The 17,008-nt window shown below is 47.8% G+C and overlaps 1 long non-coding RNA gene across 3 annotated transcripts in view; it reads left to right on the forward strand.

Annotated features, from left to right (window-relative positions):
* LOC106980159 (uncharacterized) overlaps window positions 1-17,008 on the forward strand; it is a 42,413-nt gene that overhangs the window by 18,747 nt on the left and 6,658 nt on the right. For all 3 annotated transcript variants that reach the window (XR_008289195.1, XR_008289193.1, XR_008289194.1), the window contains 4 exons: window positions 9,056-9,129; window positions 9,762-9,850; window positions 15,107-15,165; window positions 15,700-16,881. This is a non-coding gene — a long non-coding RNA (uncharacterized LOC106980159). The remainder of the gene's footprint in view (window positions 1-9,055; window positions 9,130-9,761; window positions 9,851-15,106; window positions 15,166-15,699; window positions 16,882-17,008) is intronic.

Below are 17,008 nucleotides of genomic sequence, written 5' to 3' on the forward strand. Positions count from 1 at the left end.
TCCTAGGACCAGTCTGCAGGACACTTTGCCTGATTATCTCCTAGGCCTGGTGCCAGGCATAGCTGTGAGGTGAGCATACGTGGCCTGCAGGGTTCCTGCTAGGCTCCCAGTTCTACCATGCAAACCTTTCTAACAGCTCCCATTGGCCTCTGGCACATTTCTGCTCCCCCTCCCCCCCACTCACTCCTCCTGCCTTCATCTTGCTGGCTTCTCCTTTCCCCTGGTCCGTTATCTCCATCCTCCTCTACCCCAGCGGAACTCCCTGCCCCACCTTCCCCTTTCCAAGATCCAACTGTCTTTGCTCATGGATGTAACAAAATGCCTACCAGAGAACACCTCTGAGGTCCTCTCTCTTCTCGGGTAAAATGCATTTGTTTTTGTCGGGGCCTTCTTGGGACACTGTTCCCTCTTGCCTTGGCCCGCGCTGACAACCTGAGGCATTTGCTTCCTGTTGACGTTCCCTTTGAGGTGCCAGTCCCTTTGCTGAAGGTATCTCCTTCTTTCTCCCTAACCCATGTGGAGACCTTCTAGTCGGTTTTCAGCTGGGGAAGGTGACCTTGACAATAGAAGGCAACCCACTGGCCTAAGACCTGCTGTGAGTGAGGGGGTCAAGAGTGACCCTGGTCCACCCCGGGAAGGCATTCTTGACTGCTCAGTTTCACCTTGATCCTGGGCAGCTGAGACCTGGGAAGCTGGGTTGATTGGCTGTGGCCCCAGCCCCTCTTTTCTAATTCTTTGGAGCTCTCCTTCCTCCTCCTCTCCCCCTCTTCCTGTCCCTGTCATCTCTCTCTGTCTCTCTCTCTCTGTCTCTCTCTCTCTCTCTCTCTCTCTCACACACACACACACACACAGCGGACTTCCTGTGTCTTTGTGATCAATCCCTACTCTTCTCAGGGAACTGATATGCCCTTCCCCCAGGTTTTTCAGATCTCAAGGTGGCAAAAATAGAGCTCTAATGGAAGTCCAGACTCTGTTGGGGGCAGGTTTGGGTGAGATGGTGAGTTTATCTGGGAGCTCCTGACACTCACCAGAAGGAGCGCGCCGCGAGTTTGTGACTTGCCGTGAGGTGACTGCTTTTTTTGTCATTTTGACATATCTTGTATCTAACGCTTGTCTCCCAGTAGACAGGAGCCTCTTCCCTGTCTTGCGGGGACCTCACGAGATTCTCTGAATGGGATGCTGTCGAGTGGACATGGGAGGAGGGAGCAGATGTAGACGGAGGAGAGGTTCCTGTCCCTGCGCTCTGCACAGGCCTTTGGTGCCTCATCTGCCTGGGGGCTGGCAGCTCCCTCATGGCCTCTTCCGCTTGAGGGCCACATGCTCCCAGGCTGCAGCCCCCACCCCTCCCACACGCTCAGGGAGCAGGCAGCTGGTGTGAGGTCGGTGCTGGGCGCCCAGCCGGGAAGTGAGGGAAGACCGTGCCGGCCCCTGTGGCCCGATGCAGGACACAGACTCCAGGGTGTCCCTGGGGACGAGTCCTTGCCCCTGGGGATTGTGGGGGGCTCTGGGTCCTCCCCACCCTGCCCCGATTTCCTTTTGAAGGGCCTGACAAAGAGGAGGTCCCTCTCTCCCTGTCCCCCCACCCCCGTGCCAAATGTGAATCTTATTTCACTTATGGCATTTTCTTTCGGTGAAAAACACATAGTTTGACCAATTAAAGCCTCTTTTGGACTAAGCCCCTGACAGAATTGGGGAGGCAACTGAAAAGGACGTCCTGTTCCTGTGGGTTTTCATCTCTCTCTTGTTGTTTTTTTTTTGTGTGTTTTTTTTTTTAAACTCTTGGTCACGGTTCAGATTTAGAGGGAAGCAGTGATGGGAATAAACTATGTCCGTTCTGGCCTCCTGGCGGCTGTAGAGATCCAGCTCCCAGCTGTGAAGCCAGGGTGGGCAGTGAGGCCAGGCGGGGAAGCAAGCGCGGACTCCCGAGAGGCCCCTGGACCCTGGAATCTGGAGAAGACAGAGTGGACCACCCCGCAGGGGAGGGCGAGGGGTGATAAGGAAGCCAGCCCCCCAGTGGGTGTGAGAGGCAGGAACCTACTCCGGGGAGCAGGAACGTCAGCGGGGAGAGGGCAGGGAGGTCTGAGGACCTCTTACTAGCTGAACCTGGTGGAGTGAGGGGCCGTGAGTATAAACGAAGGAGCGTGGACACAGCACCCTGCACGGGACCAGCGGCACTGTCCTCTGAACCCTGGGGACTGGCTGCATGGATCCGGGAGGTGGGGCTGGGGCAAAGGAGGACACACACGGCAGGTGTGATGCGGGAAAGGTAGCTGATGGGTAAGTTTCCAAGACCCTTTGGGGTCTTTCAGGATCACGGAACAGGTGGGGTGCCTGGGTGGCTCAGTTGGTAAAGCATCGGACTTTGGCTCAGGTCATGATCTCATGGTTTGTGGGTTCGAGCCCCACAACAGGCTCTGTGCTGACAGCTCGGAGCCTGGAGCCTGCTTCAGATTCTGTGTCTCCCTCTCTCTCTCTCTCTGTCTTTCCCCCTCCCTCCCCTCTCAAAAATAAACAAACATTAAAAAAAAAAAAGAATCTTTGGAACAGGCAAGGTGGGAGGTGGGGCCAAGCATGTCCTGCCTGTCAAGGGGACTCCACTGGCACCCGTGGGCTGGGAAGACCAGGGAAAATTGAGTGACAGGAGAGTGCAAGGAAGGAATGAAAGTAAATTTTCTGGGCAGCTACGGACGAGGCATGGTATCAGGTAATTTATACATGCCTCATTTTATTGTAGCAAAATCCATTTATTCATTCACTGATTTATTTATTTGATCATTCAACAAACACTTATCGAGCGCTTTCCCTATATTAGACACTTTTTTGGGCACCAAAGGTATGAATCAAATGAGACACGGCCCCTCCCTCAAGAGCTCACAGTCCTGATGGGAGGAACCTTCTGTCAAGCTGGGTAGTCATGGATGGCTTCCTGGAGGAGGTAACCTTTGAGCTGAGTTTGAAAGATTGAAGTAACAGGAAAACTAAAGAGTGGTGATGGGAAACAGTGGCGGTGTTCCACGTGGAGGAAGGAATATGTGGGCAGGCATGGAGATCTGAAGCACTGCCATTTTTGAAAAAGTATTAATGGTTCCATGTGATTGAGGCCAAGGCTCTGAGACAGTCTCAAAGGTGTAAGGTAGAGGTTGGCTTTGCGACATTTATTTATTTATTATGATTATTTATCGGTGGGTGACATGACAAGATTGCCATTTTGCATAATCCATTCCGACATTCGTGTCAGAGGGGCCAAGTAGGGAGTCCTGTGAAGGGGTGTGGGCATCATTTGGAAAAGCGGAAAGTTCCGGATTAGGGCAGTTGCTTCGGGGATGGAGAGAAGTGGACGGTTTGGGGGCTGGCGGGAAAGACGGATGGATGGGACAGGACTGGAAGAGCAGGGTGAGAGGCTGGCCACAGCTTTTAGCTCAGGCGATCGGTGTGCAACCCCTGCCCTCAGAGCCCGCTATCAATACGAGGAATTTAGCGGTGGAAGACACAGAAGTGGTCCCTCTTTTCATGGGAATGCCAGTCCAGGAGGGAAGACAGTGAACAAGAAGTGAAGAGGGTGGGCACGCAAAGAGGGGCAAAGCAGCGGGTTGGGGCTTCTGCCTGTGCTTTTGGAAGGTTTCAACTAGTGCGGCATCTCTAGGGAGACCAACGGAACCAGATGGGAGAGGAGGGAGGTTCGAGACAGAGGGTGGAAAGCAGGACTTGAAGTGATTCCCTCCTTTCCCAGATGGCAGGGCCACCGAATGGGTATCGTTGGCCACTTTACCGAGAACACAGGTGGAAGACCAGCATTGCAGGTGTGGACCTGCTACATTTGGGTGTCCACAGGGCCTCCGGGTGGTGACGCCCAGAGGGTGGTCCAGTAAGTAAGTGTGGCATTCATCTGAAGGCTCAGAACTGCATAATTCAGGTTTGGGTCTATTATTATACATGTGGTGGTTGAGGCCATGGGCTGGGGGGTCATTCAATGAAAAGAATGAGTCATGGAAATAATTGGCTTTCCCTCTTACCTCTCTCTGTCCGATAAAGTAATACAATTCTCATGAACTTTTTGGGGAGATAAAATATGCACACAGTGAACATTCAAACGGCACAAGAGGGTATACAGTGAATGGCGAGTTCTCCTCTTGTTCCTGATCCCTCACAACCCAGACCCCTTCTCCAGAGATACGTGAGTTTCTCCTGTATTCTGGAAATGTTCTAAGCCTATAAAGCAGTTTTATATAAATGTTAGTGCATTATATTTACTTTCTTTCTTTTAAAACTTAAAATAAATAAATATCTTGACAATTATCCCTTATTAGTAACGATAAAAATTTATCTCATTCTTTTATATAGCTGCATAATACTCCACCACATGCAGGTCCCATAATTTAATTAGCCAGTTCCTTATAAGTGGGAATTCAGTGTGTTTTGAGGCTTTTGCTACATAAACAATACAGCAAGAATATCCTTGTACATACATCACTTAGGGATTAGTTTTGGCTGCATGTAAGAAAAAACTCAACAGAGATTTAGACAAAGTAAGGACATATTTTTTTCTTATGTCGTGAGAAATCTGGGGTAGGCAAATGCTGGCATTAGTTTAGTGGCACAATGATATCACAGCAAAGTCCTCATACTCTTTTCCTGTGGTTACAAGGTGGCTGCTCCAGATCCAGCCATCACATCCTCTTTCCAGGCAGGAGGCAGGAGAGAAGACAACAAAGGGGAGAAGGTACATTGTCAGCAAAGTCTGTTATCCTTTTAAAGGAATTTTCTTTCTTTTTTAATGTTTGTTTTTGAGAGAGAGAGAGAGAACGAGCAAGTGGGGGAGAGGCAGACACACACACACACACACACACACACACACGCACGCACAGAATCCGAAGCAGGCTCCAGACTCTGACCTGTCAGCACAGAGCCCGATGTGGGGCTCGCACTCATGAACCATGAGATCATGACCTGAGCTGAAGTCGGATGCTCAACCGACTGAGCCACCCAGGTGCCCCTAAGGGACTTTTCTAGAAGCCTTCCAAACATTTTTCTTTTTTCTTACATCTCATTGGTCAGACCTGTGTCAAGCAACCATCTCTGTCTCAAGGGAGGCTGGGACATATCTTTTAGTTTGGCCCATCGCTCTGCCAACAAAATCAGGTTCTGTCATAAAGAAGGAGAGAATGGGCATTGGGTAGATGTCTGGTAGATTTTCTCTCGACTACAAATTCTTATAAATGGAATTGCTGGATTAAACCCTCCTATGCATTTCAAATTTTGATGATGCCAAACTGCACTCCAAAGGGGTTTTTACCAATCGCACTCTACAATGTGCAAGAGTGCCTGTTTCCCTACATCATTGCCCACAAACTGTTGCCAAACTCTTTATGTTTTGCTAATCTGATGGGTGAAAAACGATCTCTTATTGTTTTAATTTGCATTCCTCTTATCGTGAGTGAGGTAGAGCATTATTTTACCTGCTTAAAAACATTGGTATTTAAAGCGTGTCAGGAGAGGGGTACCTGGGTGGCTCAGCCGGTTGAACGTCCAGCTTCAGCTCAGGTCATGATCTCGTGGTCCCTGAGTTGGAGCCTGAGTCGGGCACTGTGCTGACAAGCGCCAAGCCTGGAACCGACTTCCGATTCTGTGTCTCCCTCTCTCTCTGCTCCTCCCCCACTCATGCTCTCTCTCTCTCTCAAAAATAAGAAAAAATTTAAAAAAAAAGTAATAAATGAAGCGTGGCAGGAGAAGAAAATCCCAGAAAGGAGAATGAGAAGTGTGGACTGGGGAAAAAGAAAAGCAGGAGAGGTTGGGTTCAAAGAAGGGGAGAGAGGAGCTTCAAGGATGGGAGGAGGATGGAAGGGACACCATCAGATATTGCAAAAAAGGAAAAATAAGGATGAAGGCGTGCCCACTGGGTTTGGAAACATAGGGCCACTTGGGACCCCAGAAGGCACCCAGAAGGTTCAGCTGGAGTAGAAACCAGGTGAGCCTCCTTTCCTGCAAAGTCTTTCTTTCTTTCTTTCTTTCTTTCTTTCTTTCTTTCTTTCTTTCTTCTTTCTTCTTTCTTTTTTTATTGAGATGAGTAAATGAATTCAGAGGGGTTCAATAACTTGCTTAAGGCTTCTAGAGCTTGTATGGGAGGAGCTAGGATTTGAGTCCCAGTGGGTTGGACCTCCAGGATCTCCCATAGTGAACCCCATAGAGGCTCTGGTGCAGGGAGAGTATTTATTTAGAACTGCTGCCCTACAGACCTGGAAAGGGCCTTAGAGGTGATGGATCCCCTTGACCCATTTAACTAGTGGGGGACTGAACATGACTAAGGTGAAGAGCCATCTAGCAGAAAACGGGAGAGCCTTGCAGGAACGCAGATCCTGCTAGGATTCAGAGCATTTTGTGGAATTACTCTTTTCTCTGGCAGGGACGCTAGTGATACTTGGGCTAAGTAGAACCCACCTGTCTGTCAGCACCTTAGACAAAGCAACTTCCCTGAGTCCCGGGGGGAGTCCCCAGTTTCCTGAATGTTGAGAGAGTCCAAAACGATCAAGACATGGCTACATTCTGGGTTCCATCAGTGGCCTTTTGGGTGTGGTCTGGGAGCTTAAAGCAGACCCAGTGCCTGTGAGAGATTTACTGTTCCATCTTCTGCCATGGCAGATCCTCTAAATTGCCCCCACCTGAAGTCACCAAAATATGTATTACCATCTATCCTTGGCTCTCAATAAAGCCAACCAGATGGCCATATCTCTAGCTTGTTTGATGATTTATTTACCCATTCATTGAAAGCACTTTTATAATTAGAATTAAAATAATTGATTGTTATAATAAAATATTATCACCCAGATAATCCCTGTTGAGGAGTTTATGTAGGGTGGTAAGGTGCTCAGCCTCTAAAGACAAATCATGGTCGGCTAAGGCAATCGTGGTAATATGTTTCTTTTTAGCTAGATACTCACTTTCCCAGAAACTCTTGTAACTGGATGGTGGAGCGGTCTCATGTGACACAGTTCTGGCCAATGAGTGTAAGAGACAGGCAGGAGAGGAGCATTCCCTAGCATTAAATCTTCTACCTTCTTCTGGCCTCAAATGTGGATGGTACCTAGAGCAGAGGCAGCCATCTTGCAAAAGAACGTGACAATAACAGATCAAATATGTAGAGAATGGTCGTCCTGCAGAAGGGCTCCGTCAATGCACGTGCCCACGAATAGTGCACACACATGCCTGTTTCCCCAAACCCTCACTAAATGGCTGCTGTTACCTGTTTGTAATCCTGACAGTACGATCAGTTTTGAAAAGGTATCTTACAGTTTCAACTTGCATTTACTTATTTATGATTAAGGTGGAGCGTTTTTTTCTTATGTATATTGGACATCTGGATTTCTTCTTTTGTGACCTCCTGTTTTCATCCATTCCTCCATTTTTTCCCCCTATGGGATTGTTAGGCCTTTTCTAATGAATACAAAAAAGTTTTTTGTGTGTGTGATTTCAGAAAATTAGCCTTTGACAGATGGGTTGCAAGTTTCACCCTCCACCTGCTGTTTATCGTTTGCCTTTCTGGATGGTATTTTTCATCCCTCAAACAATTTTAACTTTTATGTGGTTGTAGGTAGCAATCATTTCCTTAATGGTTTCTGGGTTTTTATCTTATTTAGAAAGGACTTTGCAGTCCAGGATTATAAGCACATTTACTAATTTCTTGCCTCCGAATACTTTCATGGTTTCTTTTCTACACTTAAATATTTGCTTCGACTGGATTTTATTTTGGTCCAAGGAGTAAGGTAAGGATTCGCTTTATGTTTTTCCTGCCCGTTCTGAGGGTCCAGGCTCGCATGTTGGGACCTGTATAAGACATGGTTATCTTCCTGTTCCCTTCAGGTCTAGGTGGTCTTCAGAGTGTGTGTTTCTTTAAATAAGTTTTTACTTTAATTCCAGTTAGTTAACATACCGTGTTATATGAGTTTCAAACATATGATATAGAGATTCGACACTTCCATACGTCACCCAGTGCGTCACCCAGTGCGTCACCCAGTCCCCATCACCTGTTTTACCCACCCTGCCACCCCCCTGCCACCTCTCTTCTGGTAACCAGCAGTTGGTTCTCTCCAGTTAAGAGTCTCTTTCTTGATTTCTCTCTCTCTCTCTCTCTCTCTTTCCCCTTTGCTCATTTATTTATTTTTTCTTAAGTTCCACATATGAGTGAAATCATATGGTTATTTGTCTTTCTCTGACTGGACGGTCTTGGGAGGTTTGAAGACACTAGGAAAGCAAATGCTGTAATGTAGGGGACTGCTGCTCTGTGGCAGTTTCCAGCACTAGGGCAGGCAAGGTAGGGGAGGGAATAGGCAGGGGGGGTTGGGGGAGGTGGATGGAAGGTCCGTCCTGAATCCAGCACCTTCAGGGTGACCATTGTTTTGAAGGGTGTTCTCGGAGAAGCCTCCTCGTGCTCCCGGATGTGAGGGATTCTGAGGATTTCCTTTTCACGAAAGGCTGGCTGCAACTGTCAGTGAGGAAACAGACGGTCTTGCAGGGGCTCTTTGAAGCTCTCTCTGTGGTGCAAACACAGCCTTCGTTCCCCAGGTGGCCAGAAACAACTCTTTAAACTGCATTTTGCTCGTTGCTTTTGTCTCCTTCTCCTTCTCCCTCAGTCAGTTACTCACTGGCCTTAGGCTTCCCCCAGATCTTATGCTGTGCCAGTCCCAACTGGGGACACATCCCACTAAAACTCCCAAGACTCCTGAGCAGGAGTCGGGTGGAGGCAGGAGACCAGAGCTCTAGGCACAAGAGAAATCGGGGTTATCCACACATATGTATGGCAAATGCACTCCCTGATTCCCAGGAGCATAGATTTTGCAGCTGAACTTGCTTTGAAAGTTGATTTTTAAGATTCTCTGAGAGGCTAAAATAAAAGGGTGTGTTAATACCGGCGTTGGCAAAGGTGTGGAGCTTTTTTTCTTTTTTTTTTGCATCTCAAGTTTTATTGAGATGTAGTTCACATGTTATACAACTTAAAGCACACAAGAGAAGTTTTTATTTGGTACATTCACAGAGTTATGCAACTATCACCATCTAATTTTAGGATGTTTTCATCACTCCGAAAAGAAACCCCGCACCTATTATCAGTCACTCTCCAGCCCCTGCCCTCAGCCCTAGGTAAGCTACCACAACCATTAATTTGCCTTGTGTATTTGTCTATTCTGGACATTTCGTATACATGAAATCATACAATATGTAGTCTTTTCATTTTATTTATTTATATTTTATTTGTATTCCAATTTTTTAAATGTGTGTTTATTTTTAAGAAAAAGAGAGGCAGAGTGTGAGTGGGGGAAGGGTGGAGGGAGAGGGAGACACAGAATCCGAAGCCGGCTCCAGGCTCAGAGCTGTCAGCACAGAGCCCGAGGCGGGGCTTGAACTCACAAACTGCGAGATCATGACCTGAGCTGAAGTCAGATGCCCGACCAGCTGAGCCACTCAGGCGCCCCTTTATTTCTATTTTTTCAAATTTAAATCCAAATGGGTTAACATACAGTGCAATAATGATTTCAGGAGTAGAATCTAGTGATTCAACACTTAAATATAACACCCAGTGCTCATCCTAGCAAGTGCCCTCCTTAATGCCCATCACCCATGTAGCCCATCCCCCCACCCACCCAACACCCCATCTAGCAGCGCTGTTTAGTCTCTGCACTTAAGAGTCTTTTAAGGTTTGCCTCCCTCGCTTTCATCCTATTTTTGCTTCCTTTCCCCTATGTTCATCTGTTTTGTTTCTTAAATTTGTGAAGCCTTTTATAACCATGCTGGAAAACCGTCTGGCAGTGTCTGCTGAAGCTACTCACACCCATACTTTATGACGCAGCAACTGAACGCCCGGGTACGTATGCACCAGACATGAGTGCCTATGTTCATTAAAAGACATGTACTAGAGATGTCGATGGCAGCAGTGTTTGCAATAGTCCCCAGCAGGAAATAATTCCAGTATCTATTGATATAAAAGAATGAATAAATAAGTTGTGGTAGAATCACACAGTGGGATCTAATTCAGCAATAGAAGAAATTCCCCAAACATTCAGTATAATATGTATTATGGGTTGACCTGTGTTCCCCTCCCCAAATTTGTATGTTGAAGTCCTATACCCTGGTATGTCATGTGACTGTCTTTGGAGATTGGGTCTTTAAAGAGGCAATTAAGGTAAAATGAGCTCATCAGGATAGCCCTTAAACCTATATGACTGGTGTCCTTGTAAGAAGAGGAAATTGGGACACAGACACGCACAGAGGGAAGACCGCGTGAAGACATAGGGAGAAGACGCGGTCTACAAGCCAAGGAGAGAAGCTTCACCTTGATCTTGGACTTCCAGCCTCCAGAACTGTGAGAAAATACATTTCTGTTGTTTAAGCCCTTGAGTCTGTGGTATTTCGTCACGGCTGCCCTAGCAGACTGATATGATATGTGATTGCATGAATGAATCTCATAGACATTATGTTGAGTGAATGAAATGACAAGTCAAGCATACATACTGGATGATTCCATTTCCATGGAATTTAAGAATAAGCGAAACTAACTGCTTAGCTTTAGAGTGAGAATGTTGACTGGGAAGTGGCTGGAAGGAGACTTCTGGGGTACTGGAAACGTTTTATAGCTTTCAAAACAATGTTTATTTATTTATTTTGAGAGCGAGAACGAGAGAGAGAGAGAGAGAGAGAGAGAGGCAGAGAGAGAGGGACAGAGAGAACCCCAAGCAGGCTCCAGGCTCAGTGCAGAGCCCAACGCGGGGCTCAATCTCACAGCTATGAGATCGTGACCTGAGCTGAAATCAAGAGTCAGATGCTTAACTCACTGAACCACCCAGGCGCCCCATGAAATGTTTTATATATCTTGATCTGGGCGGTGGTTATATGGTTATACGCCCATGTAAGAATTCATCAAGCTGTAGACGTAAGATTCCTAAGAGTTGCACACTTTGTTATTTGTGGGCTGTATCTAATAAAAGGGCAAAACAAAAAAGATTCTTGAGAAGAGACATGAGCATTTGGGGGTCGGCATCACCTCCGTGTGGCTTAGTTTATCTGCCTTTACCAACAAAGCGATGGGAATGCAGGCCAAGTGAGCACTGTCCAAGTCAGTTCCTTCTGAATCTGAGACAAAAATAACCACGTCTCAAGTATGTTCTTTCCTTTTTTTTCCAAATGGGAAAGGCACGGGCTTTTTTTCACATTCCCAGCCAGAGGGAATCTTTCTCAAACTTTCCATAGAGATTCTCCTTTGGGCAGACACCAAACATGGACATTTTCCACCAGGGAAAAACATGCTGGGGAGTTACAGGCTTCTGAAAAAAAAAAAAAAAAAAAAAAAAAAAAGGTTTGGGAAGGAAATTATGGCAGAGCCCCCTCCCCACCCCAGACTGTCCCCAGTCCTCCGGGAGCCACACAGCGGCTGTGCATTGTCACCGTGAGGGCACTGATCAAAGGGTCTGTGACAATGCTTCCGGAGGACAGGGGAGGGAGAACGGACTGGGTCAGATAGCGGCCAGGCTCCAGCTTGCTCTGAGCACTGGGCCTTTCCTGCCTTGTGGGAAGGTTTTCATTCTCCATCCCCCACACAAATGGAAGGAAGTCACAGATATTAAAAAATAGAGTGTAATGCAACATATAAAATGTGGACAGTGGATGCAGTGTTCCAGTTCTGTCTGGCTCTGTCCATCTGTCAGACGTGGAGAAGAAGGCGCCTGGTTTCCAGGCTGCACTGCCTCTTTGTCCTCCCTGGACTCATCACTCCTAGCATCTCCTCCATTGTCCAGCCTATTCATTTCCCTCCTTAGCACCTTAGGGACCGGGGGTGCAGACAACTCTTTAGGGATCGCTATGTAAGGCAGGCACTGTGATAACCTCACGAGGAAGGTTTTCTTTTCCAGGTGAGGATGCCAAGTATAGGGAAGAGAAGTGCCTTGCCTGAGATCATGCACCTAAGAGATGTCAGAGCCAGGATTTGATCCTGGCCGGTGGAATCCAGTGCTTGGGCTCTGGCCACGGGACTCAGCTGCCACAGGTCTCTTTTTTTTCCTTGAGAAGGACATTGCTGGACGGCTCCATTCGATCCTCTCTCTCAAGATAACATTTTCGTGAAATATTAAAAGAATGGAAATACAAAAATCCACGATGAATAGAATATTAAAATGTTAAATAAAGGCAGGATCAGCATGGCTGATTTTCCCTTTTGTTCAGGCTCAAATATAGCCCTGTTAGGCCAACTTATTCCCGGAGTCCTCACCCCATGGCCTGCCCTCAATACATGATAGTGCGTCCAAAGCCCAGCCTTGGGCTGATTGTTCTTCTTTGCTCTTTACCCTGTCTTGTCCTTGGACCTCTCGGATGGATGATCTTGTACACCCTTAGTTTTCAACCTCAGCGTGGGGGAACTCCAAATTTTCCATGTCCAGCTTCAGGTACACCACTTCCCGTAGGTTTGTGTCCTGTATTTCCATTGATCTTCCAGAATCTCCCGCTAAACACTGCTGACCTCCTATAGACATCTTGTCCTTCACTGAATTCATCCCTCCCTCCCTCCTGTCCTCAGGTCTCTTTTGGACTGTCCTGTCGGTCAGCGGCAGCAGCCTCGTTTGAGATCATCTGGCTCCACTCTCATTGCCATTTTCTATGCCTATCAAGTCTTGTTGGTGTTTATTCTCGAATACCACCGATGGCTGCCCTTTCTTTTCCAGTAACTCTTGAACTGGCCACTTGCTGGGGGCGGGGGGGTGGGAAGACGCAGAAGAGGGGACCTATGAGCACAACGATTCTTCTGAGGCCCGCAGCTGTAGTGGGGGCTGTAGGGAGGAAGGGATGAGTTCACTTAGAGCTGTGTAGACCAGGCAAGTGGAAGTTGGAAGCAGAACTAAGCACCCTATTGTTGAAATGTCCTCTCAATCTTTTATTGTGTATTCTAGGCACTTGCTGGATGTTAGAGAAACAAAGACTGAAAATCAGTTCAGTGTCTGAAAAGCTCACAGGCTGATAGGAGAGACTGACCCACAAGTCGTACTCCACAGGAGTATGCCATCTTGGGGGGGGGGGCGGTCACTGAGGAAGGAACAACAAATTGTGTCTGAAAAGATGGCTGGGAAAGTTGCCCAGAGGAGAGGACACTGAACTGGACTTGGTGTTGATGTTGGTCATTATAAAGGGGAAGAAGATGGTGAAGCTCACCAAGGTGGTGATGATGGACGAGAAGACTCCATCAGGATGGGTGGAGGTGATGGTGCTGAGGAAAATACCCTACGTTGGTGCCTCTGCTGGTAATAGTGTGGGCACTGATATGGGCCATCCCAAACCAGTCTAGGTACTCTCACAGCCATGGCTTGTGGTTCAAGGTACAGTTTATCTGTGCCCTTTGCTTGTTCAGTGAAGGAGCATTCAGAGCTCAGACATTCATGTGCCTTGCAAGCAGAACATGAAGATAATCATTTTTTCTGGCTATTCCTTTCGAGGGAGTTGCTTGCTCTGGGATTATAAAGAGATCTTCTTGCATCGGGCCTTGACTTGATTTTAATCTGAATAAAAAGTCACTAAGAACTGAGGAAAGGGAATTTTCACACTAATTACTGGTTGACCAGCTGGCACTGATGTTGGACATCTGGTCCCCATCCCATCTCTCCCTATTGCAGAGCCTTCTAATTCAGCATCTATAACTTGATGTGTCTGGGTGCCCTGGGGGACATTTGTGCTGGGTCCAGAGAGCTTGTGGGAGTTTAAAAAGGGAGCTGGGGGCACCTGGGTGGCTCAGTCGGTTGGGTGTCCGACTTCAGCTCAGGTCATGATCTCTGTCAGGCTCTGTGATGACAGCTCACAGCCTGGAGCCTGCTTCGGATTCTGTGTCTCCCTCTCTGTCTGCCCCTCCCCTGCTCATGCTCTGTCTCTCTCTGTCTCAAAAATAAATAAAAACATTAAAAAAAAAAAGGGGAGCTGTACTTCCTACGCTCTTCCAGTCCTAGAACTCCTGGTCCTGGTGACTGATAATTCCAGAGAGGCTTCCTCTCCCCCCCTCCCCCTCCCAGATCTCTCCCATTGGCTCATCACATGCTTAAGGTCTTGCCATTACCGCATCATTGCTTTGGCTTTGGTCCTGCAGCTCCAGGAAACTGAAACATCCTAGTAACAGAGTTTACAGGTCACTGTCTCCTGGACCACTATATTTTAATGGTGAGGAGGATGGAAGGAGTGCTTAGAGTCTGGGTCAATTCTTGTTGTTTTTTTCAATGTTTATTTTTGAGAGAGAGAGAGAGAGAGAGAGAGAGAGAGAGAGGGAGAGAGAACATGAGTGGGGGAGGGGCGGAGAGAGAGGGAGACACACAACTCTTAATGGGTCAATTCTTAATGAATGGGACTGGGTGAGGATGTGTGGCAGAGAAGTTGGCAGCTTTGGGACCTCTGAGGCCTGATGGGAGGTGGGGGAAATGCCCTACATTTGCAGGGGGAATGATCAGAGACCCTGTGGATGTACCGGGAGTCCCTGCCTTTCACCGGTGTCCTGCTGTCATTCTCCAGAGTGACCTCTCCCCCTCAGCTCTTCTCATCCCAGCATGCTGTTCGTGTGTGGACACTGGGTTGCTTTGCATCCTAGGAGACTGATATTCCGAAAAATCTTGGGGGAAACCCAGACATGTCTTTGCTTATAATAATTTTTAGAAAAGCTTTAGCAAGGCCCACTTTTCTGTCACTGCAAAGGCAGTCTAACCTGGTTTTTCTTCAATAACCAGCCACAACTTCTAGCTGTGTCTCCACACGAAACACCTCGTCCTGGTCTCCTTTCCAGTGGCAAGAAGCCAGGACTTGAGACTTCAGAGAACTGAAAATTCCAGGGCTGGAAGTTCCCGGGTGCATGCCACCTGGCCGAGCTAGCTGTCCTGTTGTGGAGGGTGACATTTGTGTTGGAATCTTATAACCAGGCTTGAAATTCAGGAAATCCTGAGAATTCATTGGCCAGGTTTGAGTTATCTTTTTGAAATCATGAAATAGAAATTGGGAACAACATTTCAAGCATTATGAGTCTCAGACCCCTGGGTCAGCTGGCACGCCTCTCATTGGTTTGCTCACAGACTCATTTCTCTTCCTTCACCGGTCTCTGCTCTAGGTTGTAGAGAACTACATTTCCCAGGCTCCCTCATGCTGGAACCTACCTTGTGACTGCGAGTAAGTTGGAAATTTACACACCGAGGGCAGCTTTTAACTAATGACTGACCGAGGTATCAATATCCCAGCTCCCCTGTCCCTGATGTGACCTCCTGCAGTACTGATCCAAAGTTACCCCCCTGGCACTTTGGTTGATCTCATACCCTAGCCTGGCCCTCTTCCTATTCCCATTTCCTCACCCCCTGCCAGTATCCACCCCATCCCTGACCATTCACAGGTATTCTCATCACAGGGGAAGACAGAGACATGGCTTTGATTCCTTCTTTTTCTAACTTCCCCCAGTCTGAATCCATTTGGCACCTGGGCCCATACTGTCATTTGGGCCATGTCTAAGAGCTTTAGGATAAGTTCCTGAAGGAGATCTTACACTCCTTGTCTCCCCTGAGATGCCCAGCAGGCCTAGGACACCCCTAGAAGCACCCCTTGTCAGAAGTGGAAGGCTGTGGGGGTCACTGAGACCAGAGGAGGAAAACAAGCCCCAGAAAAGCTAAGGGGGCATGTTGACTAAATGACACTCTCTTTTTCTTTTGACAGAGATGTGTAGGGAGACATTGTATCCTCACGATAGTCACTTCTTTGTTTATTGAGTTGTTGTTTTTGTTGTTATTATTACTCTTGCTTCTTGGTATCCTGAGGGGCCCCAGGCCTTTGGGCACATGCGGTTGGGAACTTTCCTGAAGCCATTTCAAGCTGGGCAGGGAGGTGAGTGTAGGCAGCAAAGTAAATGGAGAATCACAGCAGGGTTTGAGGCATGCGCATGGGGTCCAGTGGGGGCCTGAGCATTTAGCCCAGCCTTACTGGGGAAGGGGGCAGAGAGCGCTTCCATGATGAAGTGAAACCTGAGCTGAAGGTTGAAGTTAAACAGGGGTTTTCAAGGTAAAAAGAGGTAGTTCCCCCCTCCCCCCAGTTCAGTATACAACCAACACCGGATATAAAGATGATGCTTTTTTATTTGGAAAGAGTTTTGCATAAGGGTATAAGAACAGAGTTTGGGGTCAAATGGGATTTAAATCCTGGCACCATCACTTCCTCTGTGACCTTGAGCAAGTTCCTAAAACTCTCTGAACCTCAATATCTTCATCTGTGAATTGGGATAATAAATCCCACCTCACTGGCTGGTCATCCAGTTCAAAGGAGATGAACTGACTTGTATTAAACACTTGAAAAGTGACAGCTATGACGTTCCCCTAGTGAGCTTTGAACTTTTATCATCATCAAGTGAATGTTGACAGTTCTCTTACTGTGTTCAAGTGTTCAGTGAACCTATCTTGTCCCAGGCACCCTCATTTGAGAGGACAGAAGATATTATTCCCTGGACTACAGACTCAGAGGGAAGAGGGGACCTGCCCGCTCTCACCTTGAGCTGGGTTCCCCAAGAAGCAGGAGCCAGGCAAGCATGAGAGAGAGTTCAAGTACCTTACTTGGGAGGTGATCCCAGGAAACACTGGCTAGGGAGCAGGAAGTGAGACAGAGAAGGGAAGTCAGCCCACTGCAGGAGGTGTTTTCAGTCTGTTACTGTGGAGGACAGTGGGGCTCAGCTCTACAGGAAGCCCTGGGAGGCAGGGTAGAGTGCATGTCTCAAGGTTACCCCAGCCGAGGGGATTGCTGCATCATCAGCCACCAACTCCAGTCGTGGCTGAGAGCCGATCCTGGGGCGTTTGGCGTGTCTAGCCAGTGCTACAGGCAGCACAGTGGACTCCAGTGGCCAGGGAACAGGTGGGTGCTAGCAGCTGGGTGTGGGGTGTGGCACTGCAAGTGGGGGTTATCAATAGGACACTGTTAGTGTCGCTTTCCCTGGCGTCGTGGTTAGGGAGCTGAGTGACTGCATGAATGGGGATGGATG

The sequence above is a fragment of the Acinonyx jubatus genome, chromosome A3, assembly GCF_027475565.1.
Source record: "Acinonyx jubatus isolate Ajub_Pintada_27869175 chromosome A3, VMU_Ajub_asm_v1.0, whole genome shotgun sequence".
NCBI lineage: Eukaryota > Metazoa > Chordata > Mammalia > Carnivora > Felidae > Acinonyx > Acinonyx jubatus.